The 18,873-nt window shown below is 50.4% G+C and overlaps 2 protein-coding genes across 2 annotated transcripts in view; both read right to left on the bottom strand.

Annotated features, from left to right (window-relative positions):
* HIVEP3 (HIVEP zinc finger 3) overlaps positions 1-18,873 on the bottom strand; it is a 462,911-nt gene that overhangs the window by 220,901 nt on the left and 223,137 nt on the right. The window lies entirely within an intron of this gene.
* Positions 1-18,873, bottom strand: part of LOC123925730 (glutathione S-transferase Mu 3-like) — a 116,438-nt gene that overhangs the window by 31,039 nt on the left and 66,526 nt on the right. The window lies entirely within an intron of this gene.

The raw sequence follows: 18,873 nt of genomic DNA, 5'->3' as shown, positions 1-18,873 counted from the left end.
TTGTGCTCAGGCATCCAGCTGGTCTCCCCACAGACTCCCCATTGCAGCCGTTACAGGAAAGAACAGCCTTGTGATGGTAGGAAGTCCCTTTGACCTCACGTCCATTCTGCTGCAGAAGCACTTGGCCAAGGTGTCGCAATGCAAGTCCTTTCTGACCAGTCTCTCACCATCACAGCCCCCAGGAGGCTGAAAATAACCTACTAAATGGTTCTTTTTTGCAGCAAGAACGATTTCTTCCACTTTTTAACTTTCAGGGACCTCAGGCCCTGAAACAACAGAGTATCCAAAGCGGGTCACAGGGATCAGCCCTTGCATGAAAGCATGTCCACTTTCTAAAGCCTTTCACGTGCCTCAGCCCATCTGGCCAACCCTCTGAGGGGGCAGGGACTTGAAGCTACCATCAAGTTGAACAAGGAGCCACACCACAGACAATTAAAAAGCAACTTCATTTTTGCCTGCCCCTGGCCCAGTAAGCCCGTGCTGAAGAGTTGGTTCTCCTCTGCCCTTTGGAAGAAGTCTAGTGCACATCCCATGACTTTCCTGGTCACTCTTGGGTAATTAAAAGTTTCTAAGAACCTTGGAGAAATGGCTGATTCTAACACTGAGGCACAGAGAATTACAAGTTGAGCTTGGAGCATCTTGTGGTGTCAGAAAGTAAGAAAGTGTTTAAAAAAGAAGGGAGGGAGGGAGCGAGGGAGGGAGGAAGGAAGAACAAAATGGAGGCATGTCAGAAGGACACAGGAGCCAACCAGAAAAAGCTTCCCATGACCAAATGTGGAACAATTTGGGGAACAAAACAAATAACAGTAGTATTATAATGCAAAGAATAAAATAAATATCCACAAGTCTATATTAATATAAATAGCTTACTGAATAAAGAAATAAATGGAGAGTGGGGATAACTCTTTTTTACAGAAGAATTCCAAATAGTACCTAGGCAACTGAAAATACAAAATTACTATGAGACACCACAGTTACAATGGCTATAAGCAATATCCACGGATGCATGCTGAATTTGGGGGAGGGGGTAAAACTTAAAGGAGAAACAGTATATTTGCATAGCCTCAAAGTATCTCTCCCCAAATTCTTTGTAATTACTGTGATGAGGTGTTTTTTTTTTTTTAAAGAGTGTATTTATTATCTATTTGAGAGAGAGAGTGAGAAAGAGAGAGAAGGAGCACAGGAGCAGGGGCAGAGGGAGAAGCAGGCTCTCTGTGGAGCAGGGAGCCCAGTGTGGGACTTGATCCCAAGACCCTGGGATCATGACCTGAGCTGAAGGCAGATGCTCAACCAACTGAGCCACCCAGGTGCCCCTACTGTAGTGACTTTAACAGGAGTCCACAAATTCCTTGCTATTTCTCTCTCCCAGAGGTGGGGTTTAGTGTCCCCTACCTTGTGCATGGGCCGGATGTGACTGGCTTCTAACTCACAAGAATATGGAAAGGGGAACAGCATAACTGCACCATGGGGACAGCTGGTAGATACCACCTGACCAAGGGATCAAAGCAGTAATTGAGATGACATAATCAGAAGGGAACAGCACCTCTATGGTATTTTCTACTAAAATTCAGATTCTCAGTCTAGTCACAAGAAGGCTTTGGACAACCCCCAAATGAGAAACATTCTACAACAGACCAGACTGGCATTCTTCAAAAGCATCAGGGTCATGAAGGACAAGAAAAGCCTGAGAAACTGTCACAGAAAGAAGGCACCTAAGAAGGTGTGACAAGTAAATGCCATGGGGGACACTGGTGGGACCCTGGCACCAGAAAAGGACACTGGTGGGAAAACTGGAGACGTCAGAACACATGGTCTGTAGTTTAGCTCGTGGTTTCATGCCGATGTTCATGTCTCCGGTTTGACAAACATGCCACAGTCACGTGAGATGCTACTGTCAGGGGAGGCTGGGCCAGGGTGTTCCACAACTCTCTAGAGCATGCACTGTCGACGAGGTGTTAACTTACCCCCAAGGGGCAAATGTTGGTAGTTGGGTGGAAAAAAAAAATCTTAGTTATGACAATGGTTCACAGCCACAGGACATAATTACATATAAGGCATATCTGTGGTATCAAAATTTCACAGAGGATCAGTTATAGAAATGAGCATTGAAAAGGCTCCTGAGGTGGGGATGGGGCAATAAGGAGAAAGGAGGTCGAGACCTGCGGCTCTAGAGGGAGAGCAGCCCTGTGTGGCTCTTCTGTGAAGGTAAGAGTACGCAAATAAATAAATAAAATGCTCCTGCCACTTCTCATAAAATAGTTCCACTGACGTCATGAATAAGGCCAACCTGGAATAATAATAATAGGGGGGAAAAAAAGTGAAACTTTAACCAAATTAGAGCTTCTCTCCTTGGCCACTCGGGCTGGCCCAGGCCCTGGGAGAGCAGGGTGGCTGTCATCTTGTCTCCGCGCTGGCCGTGTGTCTACCTGTCCTTCGGGGCTGCCCCTGGCTCCTTCATGGTTCTGGTGGGGGTGACTGGATGAGGGAATGGGCAGGAAAGGTGGTGTCTGTCTGATGCTCTTGGGATCGGACGGTGTCTTTCTCTGGGTTTGGAAGCTCTTCAAGCTGACTCTTCCTGTCTTGGGCCAGTGTGGGTTCTTCAGAGACTCCCACCAGTCACTAGGGACCCTTCCTGATGCCCCCCTGAATGAGTGATGCCATCTCAAGGCAGGCCAAGTGTGACCTCACTGTCGTCAGGGCCTGCGCCTCCAGACTGCGCTCTTGGGGGAAGCTATTAAAACCGACTCGGGAGTGTGCTTTCTCTCTCTGCCAGTATCTATCCATGCCTCGGCATGAGCAAGAAAACATTTAGCCCCAGTGACTAAAGGGCATCCTCTCACTTCTAATTACAAGGGCAACCGTGCCAACAGGAGGGGTGGGGGGATGGAACTGCTCCCCGCCTCCTTCTGGGTGGCGGTCCTTGTGTCTGGGCCAGTGGCTAAGGTGGCTCAGTGGTGGGGGTGGGGGGGTCCTCTGCTACTTGCAGTCAAATGCATCCTGGCTTGTCCTGGCTCTCCAAGCCGATCCCCTGAAGTACAGGAGAGGTTGAAGGGAAGGAAGCAAATGAAGAACAGAAAACGAAGGGAAAAAAAAGAAGAGCCAAGAAGATGACGGCCGTCGGAAGTGACAGAGAAGGAGGGCAGAGGCATCAGTGGGCTGGTCTCAGCAAAGCAGTGCAGAGATGAGTGGCAACAAAGGGTCCAGAGAAATTGTCCCTGTGTCCTCACCACATACGGGCACCACTCTGACCACCTCATACGCATCACGTACTTGTCCCGGAGAGCAACCCATCTTACGATGTTTCTAGGAAACATGTTCATGGAATTAGAATGTGATAGAATAGAGGACCCGAATTCAGGCCAAGATACAATCAGGTTCAGACGCAGATTCAGGAAATAGCTACTGGCGAGCCAGACGCTGTGCAGGGGGCTTTCCTCCCATCACCCCGTTTTCTCCCGATGCCAGCTCTGTAAGGCAGAGGTGGCTTCCTGCCTCCCATGGGGAGAAAAATGGGGCACAGAAGGGTGAAGTGACTAGCCAAGTGACCAGTAGCACTGAGCCTAGAACTCATTTCTTGGGATTTCTAGCTAAATAATCTTCCTGCTTGGCAACTCTGCCTTTTTTCATCTGCAGGAATTAAAAAAAAAAAAAAAGACAAAAAATAAAAAACCAACAACACACAGGGCCAAGGCGTAGCTGAGAACACTGAAATGTTGCATAGGTCAGTAAACCGCTGACTCCCAACCCCGTACCAGTCGGTACCCAGCCACGGCCCAAAGCACCCTCAAATGCCACTTGGCCTCATCCTGTCCAGACACCTGCAGCAAGCCAGCATCTAAAGAGCGACCCGGGCCTCCAGGATGCGGCTCTGGAGCCACAACCTCCATCAGCCTTGGTCAATTGTTCAACACTTGCCACGCAGTCTCTAACCAACATATATGTCTTTGGTGCCTCCTCTTTCCTAAATAATCGTGTGCCCATTACCTCTGACGCACATAGATGAGAACACTGAGGCCCTGAGAAGACTGCATGGCTAGTTAAGATCTGGGCCAAGCCTGAGCCTAAGTCCTCGGACTTACAGTCATGTTCTTTTTGCTTTATATGCCTTTCATCACTCAAATAGAAAATGTTATACTATGTAGCACGAAGAGCTTTGAAACAGATCAAATTTGAGAATACTGCAGAGCAGGGATGAGTCTTTATGAAAGACGACTGCTAGATAGAAACAAATTCAGTGCTATTCACAAAGATTCAGTAGGCCTGAGATTTAACCAAAACACCAAGAATGTATTAAACGTGTGGTGGATTGAATTAATATTGTTTGCTATTTACTCCCTCTTTGCGGTTGGGTTCGACATCCCTACTCCCTGGTATGTCACCTGCCTGAGTGTCCTGGGATCATAGGTTTCTGCCCCGCTGGCTTTAGGCTTGGTCCTGTGACATGCTTTCTCAATGAGATGCTTGGGGATCATGTTTGCCAGGTCTGAGCAGAAGCTCTTTAGTTGATTGTCAAGTTCACCTTGGCCTCTCTTGAGCCTAGCCCCCTCAGGAAGAAAACAGCGTGTCTCCGGTTGCACTGCTCCTTCAGCTTGGGTTCCAGAATAGAAGAAACATGAAAGCCTTCAAGGCCCAGGGATGCCACCATTCTCATGTAAAGTGAGCATGAAATAAATGTTTATTCTCGTAAGTCATTAATATATTGGGTTGTTTGGCCCTGCAGCATAAGTGGACTGAGAGACTGGGAGCAAAGGATGCTTTGAAAATTTTAAGAATGAAAATGAATTGAGCGTTAGATTTTAAAAGTCTGCTCCTTCTAAATAAGTTATCTTTTTTGTGACAGAACCCAGGTAGCTAATGAGCATGTGCTTAGTAGGTATTTGGATTTTCCAAAAATAATTTTACACGACCTTTTCAAAAGGGCTTATAATCAACAAACAATGGATGGTATGTATTATGGAACTCCCAGGGTTTCTAGATAGATTATTCAGAAACAGAAAAAAATCACATCTTGCCCAATACAAGGAACTGACTCAGAAGATGATTAAATAATACATTTAGAGCATGGACTCTTAGGAGCATCATCATATTCAACTTAGCCCATGCGTGGGTTTTCACTTAAGTTTCACAACTACTATTTTTGGTAATAAAATATCTAAATTAAAATCTGTTTGGGGGTTGAAGCATGAAATATTTGAAACAAACTCATTCATTCACTCATTCCGTTTCCCTCTTTCTATCCATCCACCCTTCCAACCATCTACCGAGCCAACCACTCATCTATCCATCCATCCATCTACTCATCCAACCAACCCTCCATCCATCCATCTATCCATCCATCCATCCATCTACCTATCCAACCAACCATCCATCCATCCATCCATCCATCCATCCATCCACCATTCATCCAACTAAACATCCATCCATCTATCCATCCATCCACTCATCCAACCAAATATCCATCCATCCAGCCATCCATCCATCCTTCATGTTCTTGATATAAGACAAACATCAAAGGCCTCCCTTTTAGTAGTCATTATGGGAGAGGAAATTTCTGTGGAGCATACAAATTTTGAATCAAAATAGATTCCTTTAAGAGAAGCTTCAGACCTTATACTGTTTCTGGTAGTTGTTGTCTTCATAATCTAAAATGAAAGCCTCAAGTTATTCAAACAAGTATGGTATTCTTTCAGATCACCTCAAGGCTCTAGGAGGGTGGCAAGAGTGGTTTTAAATACTTGAGCTTCCAACATGGAGATTTCATGATTTTTATGGATTCACAGTGTGGCAAAATAAGCCATATTGCTCCTGACATCAAACCACCAGAAGGATCAGCAGGTTACTCTGTGGATCATCTGATGCCCCACGGTTCTGCTTGCTCAGCTATGGACAGTTCCTGGAACTGTTCCAGAAGTTAAATGTGGACACAGTCATATGCCCCTGTACCCAATTTCTATGTCTTCACTGTCAGTGATGAATAGATCACAGAAGATCTAGCGCAAGGGGAAATCTACAAATGTTTGGGCTTCCTGCCACTGAAATAACAATAATGATCAAAGAATGAGCTCCTTGGCATTTAAACAAAGCCCTCAGTCAGATTGTGGACACAAGGAAAGAGGCTGCCTAATCGGGCCCTGCCCACGTAGTCCACAAAAGAAAATCTAATGGACTCCAGAGTTTTACAAAGGCAAGAAACCTGTTCTTGTCATTGAGGCTGGGGGCCCAGAACTTAAACACCTGCTACATATCTATGGAGAAAACTGAGAGAGGCTTTTCTTGAAGGAGGTGGTGAGCTCAGCAACAAAGACATCTCCTGAGCATGATTTTTGTACCAGAGGCCACTGGGTCACGTCTGCCCCTGAGCCAGTGTTTAGATCAGTGGCATGCAGGTGTGGGAGTGTGAGCGCGCTCTGGGGGACAGAGTCAGGCGGACCTGGCACCTGAGGGAGCCTCCTTCCACTGCTGGCCCTGGAGAACCTGGGACTGTTTGTGGCTCAGTCGGCCTGTCTGCTGATAAAAGGGAGCCCTGTTCTTAAGCCCGTGAAGACGAGCTCACAGATGAGTCTGTGATGCCCTTCGAGGGGTGCTTGGCTTTCAGGTATGCCCTTCCCATTACCCACACCTCATTGTTTCCTGACAGTCTTCAGGGTTGGGTCATGGGGTTGTGGCTACCATATGCTTCCAGGAAAAAAGGTAGGGGATACCTGCTGCTTCCCACCCCCCACCTTTCTGGCACCGTCTTCACCATATGTGACAAATACACTAGGTGGCAGACAGAGAACTAAGTTCTTCCTCTGAGCTCCGTGGCAGTTTTGTGAGGGGACAGAGAGGGCAGGAGGTAGGTGACATGCCCAAGGCCACACGGCCATTGAGCAGCAGCATGGGGTCCAGCCAGGGGCTCGGGCTCCTGGTTCGGGTTCGGTTAACCCAGGGCACTTCTGGAGTGGGCAGGAGGGCTGCGGGAGCGGAGAGGCCCCAGCGCGGGCCGGCAGCTCTGGATGCTGGTGGCCTGCCAGCGTCAGTGCCTAGCCCCATCCAGGGCTCTCCCCGTGGCTCTCCTTAGCCAGCAAGCAGGAAGCTCTGAATCCTGGGCTGTGGCCCAAAGGGAAAGGAAAGGGGCTTCTCTGTGTTTCTGACTGACCCCATGACCATCCAGGAACAAAGCAGGGCCTCATGCTACCTCCTGCCACCAGCCTCCACCCAGCTGTTCTGGCCGCGTGGCCCCATCTCCCTGGCCTGTCTGCGGGAACACTGGGCATCTGTCAGCTTTCAGAATCGCGGCTGTGTGCCGAGGGCTCCAGGCCCAGTGGGGAGGGCCCACAGAGCCATAGGGCCTCCTGCAGATCTCCTAACCCATCAACCAGGGAAGCCAAATCCATGGTCCCCGATATTTAACCATGATGTGGCCCAACACCCCGCTGGGGACGGTCGCTGCCTTCCTCAATCGGATTAAATGAGTTCGAGCGACAGATTACAGTTCAAATGCAGGCGCTTACTAGGTGTGTGGAGGAAACGACTGCAGGCTAAAGGGCAAGGTAGGTCCTTTGCTAGACCTCGCCATGGCTCGGTATCGTCATGTGCCAAAGAGGACCAGGAGCAAGACATTGGAAGAGCTAACATCTGCTGTGGGCTGCTCTGGGTCAGGCACACAAGGCTGGTGTCATCCTCACAACAGACCCCCATGGGGCCAGCCCCTGCCCTCTGTGAAGACCCCGGGGGATGACGGGCGTGGGATCACCGGGAAGGATATAATGTGCCCCACGACAGCAGTGGGCACACACCTTCAACAAGCCCGTCATCCCATGAGTGACTCTGGAGCTGCCACATGTGCCAGTCACTGTGCACAGCTGACAAAATTCTGTCTGCCCGGAGCTTACATTCTAGCACATTCCGCAAAGGTGAAAAGAGAGCAGATCATGCTTTCAGTCCTGCACTGAAACAAAGTTGACTTTCCCCTAGTCAGTAACTAGGGCAAGTGGAGGAGACACGCCAAGGGAGGTGCTTGTCATTCCCTGGGGTTCAAGTGTGGCCTGGGTCTGCTCTGTCCTGCCCCTCCCCGTACTCAGTGTGGGGCAGGGGACCAACAGGCCCCAGACACGGAGTCCCAGTCATCTGCCACCCCACCCCATCAGACCACCCTGAGCTGGCACAGCACCATCCTGTGGCTATGGGGGTCCCTGATGAGGGACAGTGAAATGACAAGTGCATTGGGACCCTGTGGTTCCCAGCTAGAGGCCTGGCCTTGCCTCGGGCAGGGATCTAATCACATTGGTGGTGTGGGGCAGGGCAGTGTGATGCTGGGCCTGTTCTGACACTGGATCCCTACTCTAGGGAATGGACTCTTCCGTCATTCATTCATTCATTCATTCACTTGTACAGCAAGGTTGATCGGACAGGACTATGAGGCAGGCACTGTCCTGGCACCGTTTCACCCCGGAGAGTAAAACAGGCCGAGTCCCTGATCTTACAGAGCTTATATTCTAGCAGAGGAGACCTATTACTACACATGTCAGCTGGTGGTAAGTGGTCAGAAGAGAAGTAAAACAGGGCAAGGGGAACATGCGACATGACAAATAGGGTGGTAAGGAAGCGCTCTCGGAGAAGGAGACACCTGAGCAGACGTGGGAAGGGTGAGAGAGAGCAAGCCAGGCGTACATCTGGGGGAAGAGCATCACAGGGAGAGGGAACAGCACAGGCATACAGCCATGCAGCAGGAGTATGCTGGACAGTGTACGAGGGATAGTGAGGAGGACATCACTATCAGGCATTTGTGCTGCCTGGGCCTCTGCCCCCTGCTTCAGACGCTCCAGCCCCAGACGATGGCCACCTGCCTGAAGGGCTCAGGCTGCCCAGGGACATCTCTGTGTTGTGCACGTCCCCGTGCTCTCCTAGCACCAACAGAAGGGGGTGGCTGCATAGCGGGGTCTGATGGCCTGGATTTCAATCTCAGCCTGCCATTCTCTACTTGGGGACCCTGGGCAGACTGCCCTTTGTGACTCAGTATCTTCAACAGGAAAATGGAAATTCAGGGGCTGTGGTAAGAGCAGAGGCGTGACATGACGCATATGACGTGCCTTGGGAGCCGCGCTCAGCAAATATTAGTGGGGACATATGAAGGCAACAGAAGTCCGTTCTCTTATCCTTCTCACCAGGCACAGGTGGTCAGTGAGGGGTGCGTGCCCCATGGGGAGGAAGAAAAGAGGCACAGGCTTCGGGGTCAGACAGATGTGGAATTGAGCCTCAGCCACATGCTCTCGCACAAATGACTTAACCTTTCTAAACCTCATTCTCCTCACTTGAATATGGGGATGGTGTCTGTCTCTCACAGGGTAGGGGAAAGAGTCGGGGAAATGACCTAATGGGGCCCAGAATGGGCGCGGGATCAGCAGCTGCCCTGATGGGTGGGAGCAGCCAGCCCTTCCATGGAGCCAGGGAGGGGGTTTGAGGTGGGGGACCAGGACCAAAGGAGCACACTGGAGAGAAAAAAGACCTGGAGTGTTGGACAAGGGGCCTGTGGGTGGCAGGCAGCCTGCCCTGTGGGGAGAGACCCACCACACCACAGAGAGAGCTGGGGCTGTCCCAGGACCAGAAGAGGCACTAGGGTGGATGGGGCCTGGCCAGGTCACCAGCTGCTAAGTAGGGGCATGTGACAAAGAGGGCACCAGGTGCCAGCACCAAGAGGGAAGGGCTGGCCACTGAAAATGCCAGGAAGGAGAGTCAGGGCACCTATGGCGGAATCCCGACAAAGCTGGACCTGAGCCAGGTAAAAACCAGAGCAGAGAGGCCAAGCAGGCACAGAAAGGGACCGGAGGTTCCGCCTGACCCCAGGGAGCTTGACCTGATTGTGTCTGGGGCCTGAGAGTCTGAGCAGCCCAGATCAGCAACCAGGTCAGTTCCAGAAACACGCCTGGAGGGCTCTCTCGTGAGCGGGAAGGAGCTCTGCAGGGAGCCAGGCAAGGAAGGCAGCAAAGGGCAGATTCATGGGCGCCTGGGTGGCTCAGTGGGTTGGGCCGCTGCCTTCGGCTCGGGTCATGATCTCAGGGTCCTGGGATCGAGTCCCACATCCGGCTCTCTGCTCGGCGGGGAGCCTGCTTCCCTCTCTCTCTCTCTGCCTGCCTCTCTGCCTATGTGTGATCTCTCTCTCTCGCTGTCAAATAAATAAATAAAATCTTAAAAAAAAAAAAAAAAGGGCAGATTCATGAGGCAGAAGCAGCCGCGCTCTCCCCAGAGACGCCCAAGACAAGTGTCTGAGAAAGGAAAGTCTGCTGGCTGGCGTGGCTCCACCAACACCTGAATGAAGGGCGAGAAGAACAAAAACTGAGAATTTTAATTACAAGTTCTTGCTTCCCCATTGTTCGTAGTTTTGTTATTGTCTCTGGATCTCCCAGTGGTGACTGAGAATAAAAATCTCCTAAAATGCAAGGTTATGTAGTGGGTAGAGAAATTTCCTTTGGCTTTACAGCCAATCTAAGGGAGGGCAGGAGCCGGCTGTGTGCCTTTGGGGAGATCAGGCACCTCTCTGAGCTTCTCTTCCCTTTTCTGTTAAAATCAGAGCTTGGAACAAACCATGTAAGGGCCCTGATATCTGATGAGTCTACACCATTGGGTAGGGAAAAATTATTGTCAGGGGGGCGCCTGGGTGGCTCAGCGGGTTAAAGCCTCTGCCTTCGGCTCAGGTCATGATCTCAGGGTCCTGGGATCGAGCCCTGCATCGGGCTCTCTGCTTGGCTGGGAGCCTGCTTCCTCCTCTCTCTCTCTCTGCCTGCCTCTCAGCCTGCCTCTCTGCCTACTTGCCTACTTGTAATCTCTATCTGTCAAATAAATAAATCTTAAAAAAAAAATTATTGTCAGGGAAGTTACTGTGTGATGCTGTCCAAGTTGGAAACCTCAAGGTCACTTCTAAGTCCTTCCTCCTGCTCACCACAAGAAACCTTAAATGTCCTTTTTTAAAAGACTTATTTGTTTACTTTAAAGAGAGCGTACACACACACACACACACACACACACACACACACACACACACACACACAGGAGTGGTGGTCGGGGGAGGGCAGAGGGAGAGGGACCTTTGCCTGACTCCCCACAGAACACAGAGCCCAGGGCTCAATCCCAGGACCCCAAAATCACAACGTGAGCCGAAATCAAGAGTGAAATCAAGAGTCAGCCACTTAACTGTCTGGCCCAGACACCCCTCCCCCCCCCTTTTTTTTTTAAAAATAAATGCCATTTCTTCATAATCTCCTTACCTAGCTCAATAAATGGTCATTAAAATGAAAGAAACCAGCCAAATCCAAATGGTTCCTTGTTCCGTCTACTCTACCCTCCTAAAGAGCTCTGGAAGCTGCTGCCTCTTTTCCACATAATTGCCTCCATTCAACCCTGTGTCCACTAGGACCACGGTGACAGTTTCCACTGTCTTGCCTCCAGCTTGCTGGTGTCCTTCTCACCCTGAGACCATCCCCCACACAGCCCCGGGGTGAGTTCTTCCACCTTGCAAGGGCTCTTTAAAACCCTTCCATGGTTTCTCAGGGTCAGTGAGACAGAGAAAGGCATGTGGGCCCTAATGATGGACCCCCGTTTCCATTCCCTCCTCATCTCCACTGTCCCCCAACATGCCTCCTCGCCTGAAGCCAAGCCCCACCCCTGGCAGGTCTGGAGGGAACCAAGGCTTCTTGCCTCTGAGTATTGCACGTTCTGTTCCTTTTGCTGCAACGTCCTTCTGTCACTTGTCATCCCTCACGTCTCAGGTCTGTTTTCGCTTCCGGCTGTTTCCTGCCTTCCTGCTCTAGCATCTCAGGGTAGAGCGAAGCACCAGCTCTGGTCCGCGGCAACCTGTATGGTGGACTCTTGCTGCGCCACAGTTTTCACGCCTAGACCTTCCACTCCATACTGAATCTTTGGGGCTGCAGCTGGCTCTGAACCAGTGTTTGCCCTCAGGCGTCCTGTCCTGTTTCCCTGGGAACCAGGTGAAGAATCAGGCCCTGGACAGAATCACAGGGATAAAGGTGAAGCCTTCTGGGGATAAAAGTGAAGCCCTCTGGCCAAGGAGGCTGCCGTGGGCCAGGCTTCCATCAGGCGTGGATGTTGGGGTCAGGAAGAGCGAAGAGCAGCCAGGGGAGGGGGCACTGGGCGGGGTGGGGGGGGCAGGGGAACAGGCTGGCAGAAAGGACTCACATTCCATGCCCATTCCCTGAGTGAACCACACTTCGGAAGCATCACATTAAAGAGATGAATCACACACTGACTCCAAGAGAGGAGGTTGCAGGGTTGTAAATCATTGGAATGGTTTTTATTTGTCAGAATGCTACAATAAATAATATCTCCGTGTGCCACTTAACAATAGGAGAGTGGGAAGGAGGGAAGCTGGGTGATACAGGCCGGAGGGGCTCGAAGAGCCATTTGTGACGGGACGCTGACACTCTCCTGTCACTGGGGTACTCTCTTCCTCAATGCAAAAAAAAAGAAAAACAAATCATTCCCCCCTCCCACCTCCCGAAAGCGCTGAGTCATGAGAATAACAGCATGAGGACAGTGAGAGATGCAGAAGGGCTTCAAGGTCATCCACCGGGTTCACCCCCAACCCTGCTTTGATAGGAGTAGTAGGCTGCCTTGGGGGAAATGACATGCATCGTTTTCAGAATAAAGGGGCCAGAAAATCACCCAGAGCCCACAGAGGGCAGAGTCCCTCAGAAAGGGAAAAGATAAGGCCACCCAGAATTGATGAAAGTCACTATCCTCACAATGCTAAGTCCAGGCAAGGGACCATGGCCAGAATCATGAAAGCAAGTCCTTCCCGGAAGAGGTATGGGGCTGGGCAAGTTGCCCAGGATCTGGGGAAGGATATAGAACCTGATCCTTTGGGCTTCCAAGGCTTCAAAGGAAAGCTGCCTGGCTCTGCAGGGACAATGCGGAAGGAGGAGGGGGATCCTGGGTCCGCAGAGGGGCAGAGACAAGTGACCAAATCCTGCTGAGTTACTGCAGGCAAACTGCCGCCTCTAGAGGCCGCTGTGCTTGCGGAGAGCGTCTTTCCCTGGGGAAGCCCCGGCCCTGCTTCCCCTGCCCTCCCACCCCTGGGGAGGCTATGCGGGCAGGGGGGCTCCTGGGCTGTGCCCCCGGAGATGGAAGGCACCAGCCACCTGCGGCCATTGAAATGTGGCTAGTCCACCTTGAGCCCCTTGAGACGTGCTGTAAGGGTAAAATTCACCCTGGATTTTGAAGACATAACATGAAAAAAAAAAAAAAAAGGTCACATCCGTTATTAATTTTTTTATATTGATTACATGTTGAAAATATAACATTTTGGATATGTTGTATTAAAGAAGACGTATCATTACTATTCATCTCATCTGTCTCTTACCTTTTTCAAATGTGACTCCCAGAAAATTTAGAAGATACATGTGATTCACATTTGTGGTTCGTATTATATTTCTATCAGAGGCAACGCTGCGGGGGGGAGCCCCTGGACTCAGAACAGGGAAAGCCTTTGCTCCTGACTTATGAGTCCTCACGTCTCTGGGGGCTGGAGGGAGGCTTCCACTCTGCACTCCAGGATGTTCCGAGATATGGCAGCAACACACCCCAAACCGAGCAAGGATAGGGCGGGGGAGGGGCAGCTGGTTACACAAGCAATGGGACAGAGACCGGAGTGTTTCCATGACTTGCTCAAGCAAATGAACAAGATCTTGGCTTGAGATCAAGCCTCATAAATTCAAGACTAATCTTCCCAGCATCACATCCCAGTTTATAGAGAAAACACTCTTTTGAAACTACTAGCTATTTTAGTGAGGGAGCCACAAAACAGGGTCCTGGTTAGAGTGAAAGTTTTTTTTACAATTTCTTTTTCTAGCAGGTAATTTAATAATCTTTATCAAAATCCTGTAGCCCAAACAAAACTGGACATTAATACCTTTCCCAGTGCTGTGTTACAGCCAAAAGAAACACAAATTGAGTTTCCCCTGAGTTTTGAGAAACGCTATGAATTCTTGATTGAGGTCTCCCAAGAAGGTAGCAAAGGGAATTATCTGACACACGTCAGGTAAGCTTCCTTCGTCACCCTGGCCATGACTCTCTCTCCTACAAGTGTCACTCCTAGCAGCTGTTCCCATCTCTCCTTTCCCCTTCCTCAAACCTCCCTGCCCTCCTTCTTCACACCCCTCGCCACCTGGGCTATGATTTCCTCCGCCCATCTCCCTCTGGCAGCTTTCCCTTCCTGCCAGCCTTCCAGAACCTTCTGATTAGACCGGTTCAGCTTCTCTCTCTGCCTTCAGTTCTCCTGTCTACCTGCCCATCTGATCAGCCCAAGAGGCCCTAAAACTGACTGGAATGGGGCGGGGGGGGGGGGGGACCAAGGGTCCACACCCAGAATTTCACGTCCTTTGACCAAGTAAGTCCACTGGTAGAAAAGAGAGCTTGCCTGGGAGGCAGGTGACCTGGGCTGAAGGGCAGGCTCGGGCAGAGGATGTGGGCTCAGGCAAGCTCCTGTCCCTGCTAAGCCCCAGGTGTCCCTCTGGGAAATTAGGTTACTAACACCTACCTCATTCGAGCGGGGGAGAGGCTGTGAGAAAAGCAGGCAGCAGGGAGAAGCAGCAGAGCGTGCAGGCTCTGGGGCACCCTGCCTGGGTGTGAATCCTGGCTCCTCATCTAGAAACCAGGGTGAATAACGGCACTTGTCTCTGTTCTACAAGCTTCTGAGAGGGTTCAAGGAGTCAGTACAAGTCAATATGTGGAGAATGCCCGGCACAACCAAGGCGCTCAGGAAATGGGAATCTCCTCTCTCCCAGCTACCTTTCTGGAGAACCTTTCTCACTCCCTCATCTTCTGAGGGCCTGCCCTAGCCTCGGGGATGCTCACTTCACCCTCATCTGTCCCTGCATCACACTTCCGGTTGCCTGCTGCCCTTCTAGACCAGGAGTCTGCACCAGAGCGCACAGGTCAAATCTCAGATGCCACCTGCTTTTATAAATAAAGTTTTATTGGACCCCGGAGCCACTCCATTTCTGCGCCATTTGTGGCTGCTTCAGCATTTCAGGGCTGAGTAGCTGGGACGGAGATCCGTCTGAGCCCCACAGCCTTAAAATATCTACTATCTGGCCTCTTACAGGAAAGGGTCTCTGACTTCTGCCCTAGACCAACATGGTCCCATAAAGCAGCATATGAGTGTTATTTGTAATTTTCTAGTCGCCCCGTTACAAAAAAAAAAAAAGGAAAACACAGTGAAGTTAATTTTCGTAAAGTATCTCATTCAACTCAATATATCCAAAATACCATTTCACTGAGTCGCAAATATTAAAAAAATAGACACAGTGCTGGCGACTGTCACATGTGCTCTGATGATACAGGGGTTTCTTCAGGGCACAGAGGTGAACGTGAACTGCAATATTTCCTAAACAATAAAATGGGAAGTTTATGGGGAAAGGGGACAAGGTTCTACAGTGCTTTCATTTTTAAATTCACATTTAAATGAAAATTACAGGGGCGCCTTGGTGGCTCAGTGGGTTAAGCCTCTGCCTTCGGTTCAGGTCGTGATCTAGGGGTCCTGGGATCAAGTCCCGAGTAGGGCTCTCTGCTCAGCAGGGAGCCTGCTTCCCTTCCTCTCTCTCTGCCTGCCTCTCTGCCTAATTGTGATCTCTGTCTGTCAAATAAGTAAATAAAATCTTTAAAAATAAATAAATAAATGAAAATTACAAATCCAGTTTCTCAACGGCACTGGTTACATCTCAAGTGACCTCCGTGTTGGCCCGTGCAGACCTGGGCCATCTCCCCCTCCCTGCCTGTACTACTCCCTTCCCCACACACAGAGCACAGTGCTTTGTACGCGGCTCCTGTGACATGCAAGGTGATTTTCAAGCTGGGAGAGAAGTTTTGGTGAGGAGTAGGGCAGAGATCGTGAAAGAAATAAGGAAAGAGAGTGGGGGGTAGATGTTCTTAGGAGCACTGACTGGTTCTGAGCCCCTGCGAAGAGAGAGATCAGACACAGAAGCTGAGGGGACTACTCAAAAAGGGTTCCCTGTGACTTTTGGGCCCAAGCAAAGCTGATCTGGGGCCCCAGCAACAAAGGGCCACCTATCTCTGTTCCGAGTCCGGACTGTGCTGTATGTGAGCCCTGGAGAGGCCTGGGACCATCCAGATTCAGTCCCCGGGACAGGTGTGGCCACCACCTGAGTGCGGGAGGCAGGAACAAAGCTTCTCCAAGCAGCTTGTAGGACAGCAGAGGTGTGTGAGCAGAGCCACAGCAGGAAGGGAGGAAGGTGACCATGGCTGGTGTATGGGGGTGCAGGTCTATGAGGGACTTCTTGGAGGACTCTTCAAAATCACTAGGAGACAGTTTGGGCTGCAACCAGATGAGCCCAGACCCGGACAGGGACCCAGATGGGCAAAGTGGCCCCGAGCTGAGGTGGCCTAGCCAGTAGGTCCTAACAGAAGGTCGGGAGCCTGGGCCCTACGGGGGAGGAGGAGAGAGAGGAACACAGCACAGTGGATCCTGCTGTCCTGATGTGCTCCAGGCCCTGCCAAGTACATCTGTTACAGGGAAGCAAAGGTGAGTCAGCTGGCATCCTACTAGAACCGGCGTCCTGGGATGCGCTCCAGGTCCTTAGCGCCCCGGGCACAAGTGTTTCTCGATATCGTATCTGTCTACAGGAGTGAAATTAGCAGAAAGCCAGGAATAGTGTCAATCATCCCGCTAGAAATGAACACCTAATGGAGTAAGGAAAACTCCCCATCACTGTCTCTAAACTTGCCTGTGGAAAGGAGGGCACACCAGCCAGCGGCTGAGCCCAGCCGAACCCAGCCTTTTTCCCACCAAAGCAGAACCCCACATCTCCTCCCAACCCCCAAGTCCTTGCTCGCCATCCCCGGAGTGGGACCAGTGGGTCAGCCCCAGGCCTCGCCTGCTCCAGCTGGTCCCTGTGAGCGCCCTTTCCCAGGGCACCCCTGACTTCCCTGGCCCTGAGGTGGTGGCGGGCCAGCCCACTTTCACGGCCCAGGCTGTCACACCTGCAGCTGGGAAACCAGTCATGGACCTGCAGCACCGCTGATGGAGCGGGGACTCGCCCTGTGCTTCTCAAAGCTGGCGGATGGTAAGATTACTTCCGGAGGATCGAGCTGTGTGATGTGGGGCCCGTGACCGAACCTCTCTGCTTCGGTTTCGTCAACTGCAAAATGGGGGCAATAACATACCTACGGCACCGAGTTACTGGGAAGGTGGAATGAAAGCTTGAGACATTATTGTTTCTGTCGAAGCTGAGTTAAAAAAAAAAAAAATCCATATGAATATATTTAAAAAGGAATGTAAATAGGCTTGTGAGGCCGGCTCTGTGAAGGCTATTTGGAAACACATCAGCCTGAACCCTCTGGCTCACTGAGGAGGAAACCTTAAACAGGAAGTGAAGGGCTGGGACCTGGGCCACCAGCTTCTCCTCCAGCCTCCGGCTCACATTCTCTCCTCCAGTCCTGAAGCCTCACAAGAGGCTCATTTGAATAAGTGCATTTTAAAGCTCTTAGGAATACTTGGCTTGTCACTTTGACACATGACACCCAGGTCTAATCCCACGTAATGTAAAACACAATAATCCTTTGGAATAAAAACCACCAGTCTGTGCAACAGGGTCAGGTGTTGTTTTTCAGACTCCTGTGTCAGAGGTGACTGGTGGAACTGGCTTCTCTGGTTCTGCCATTTCCTAGCTGTGTGACTATAGACTTGTTGCTTAACCTCTCTGTGCTTCTGTTTTCAGATCTGCAAAAGGAGATAAGAGGCACTAATGCAGTACATGGAAGTCCTTGGTAAAAGCGAATTTCCTTTTTCTTCCTCCTCAACAAACAAGACCAAGTACCCTTGCCAAAGACAGGCACCCACAGGCAATGGAGGAAGCCATACTTAGGAAACCCTTCTACAAAACCTTTCTAATTCCCTGTTTCTTACACAGTGATCTCCAGACCCCAACCATGTGGCCCCTTCCCAACAAGCCAGCTTCATTTTCCTGATCCCGACACCCCTCCCAGAGTGTCTGGTGCTCCCATACAACCCCATGAACAAGATGCACCCATTCCGACACCAGTGCTCCCATCCCACATTCTCTCTCCAACATCAGCATTCAGACTCGGCTTCCAAAACCCATACCTGATTCACTTACTCCCTGAAAGTCTGCATGACCCACTCTTCCTTGTAGAATCAAGTCCAAACTCCTTGTGTTCACAGTCCCTCGGAGTCTAGCCCTATTCTCCCTCTCAGAGCTCATCTTAATCCAGTCCCCATATGTGCACACACATACACACACACAAGCACACACACACAGAGTCTACACTTGAGCCATCAGATCCACTCACTATTCTTCCAGTAGCCCATAGTCCTTTGTACCTGCTCACCTTTGCACCTGCTGCTTTTCCCTGGAACACCCTATTCCCTTTCTGTGATAGGATAATTCCTTCTGACCTTATAACATCTTGGTGAAATGAAGCATTTTGTGTTGTGAACTCTCACCTCTCCTCATTTCTTGCAGCTAGCTGACTATGCCTTGACCAATAAGATGCAGGTACATATCACTGGGTGGAACTGCCAAGAAGGCGTTTGAAAGGAGCACAGATGGCCGCATGCCCTTCCATCTTTCTCTTGTTCCTTTATGTAAAATGGATGCGATGGCTGGCACCCTAGCAGCCACCTTGGAACATGAGGTGACTTCGAGGATAGAAGCCATGCTCTGTGGATGGAGGCACTGAAAGAGAGGAGTTTGGGATATTGCTTATATGGTGGGAATCACCATATACCAAGTCTAGGCTGGCTAACTTTGGTTGTCTATGAGGAAAGAAAATAAATCCTTATTTGTCTAAGGCACTGTTATTTTATTTTATTTATTTTTAAGCCACTGTTATTTTAGTTTG

The sequence above is a fragment of the Meles meles genome, chromosome 1 (assembly GCF_922984935.1).
Source record: "Meles meles chromosome 1, mMelMel3.1 paternal haplotype, whole genome shotgun sequence".
In the NCBI taxonomy this organism is placed as follows: Eukaryota; Metazoa; Chordata; class Mammalia; order Carnivora; family Mustelidae; genus Meles; species Meles meles.
This window is presented reverse-complemented; position numbering and strand designations above follow the sequence as displayed.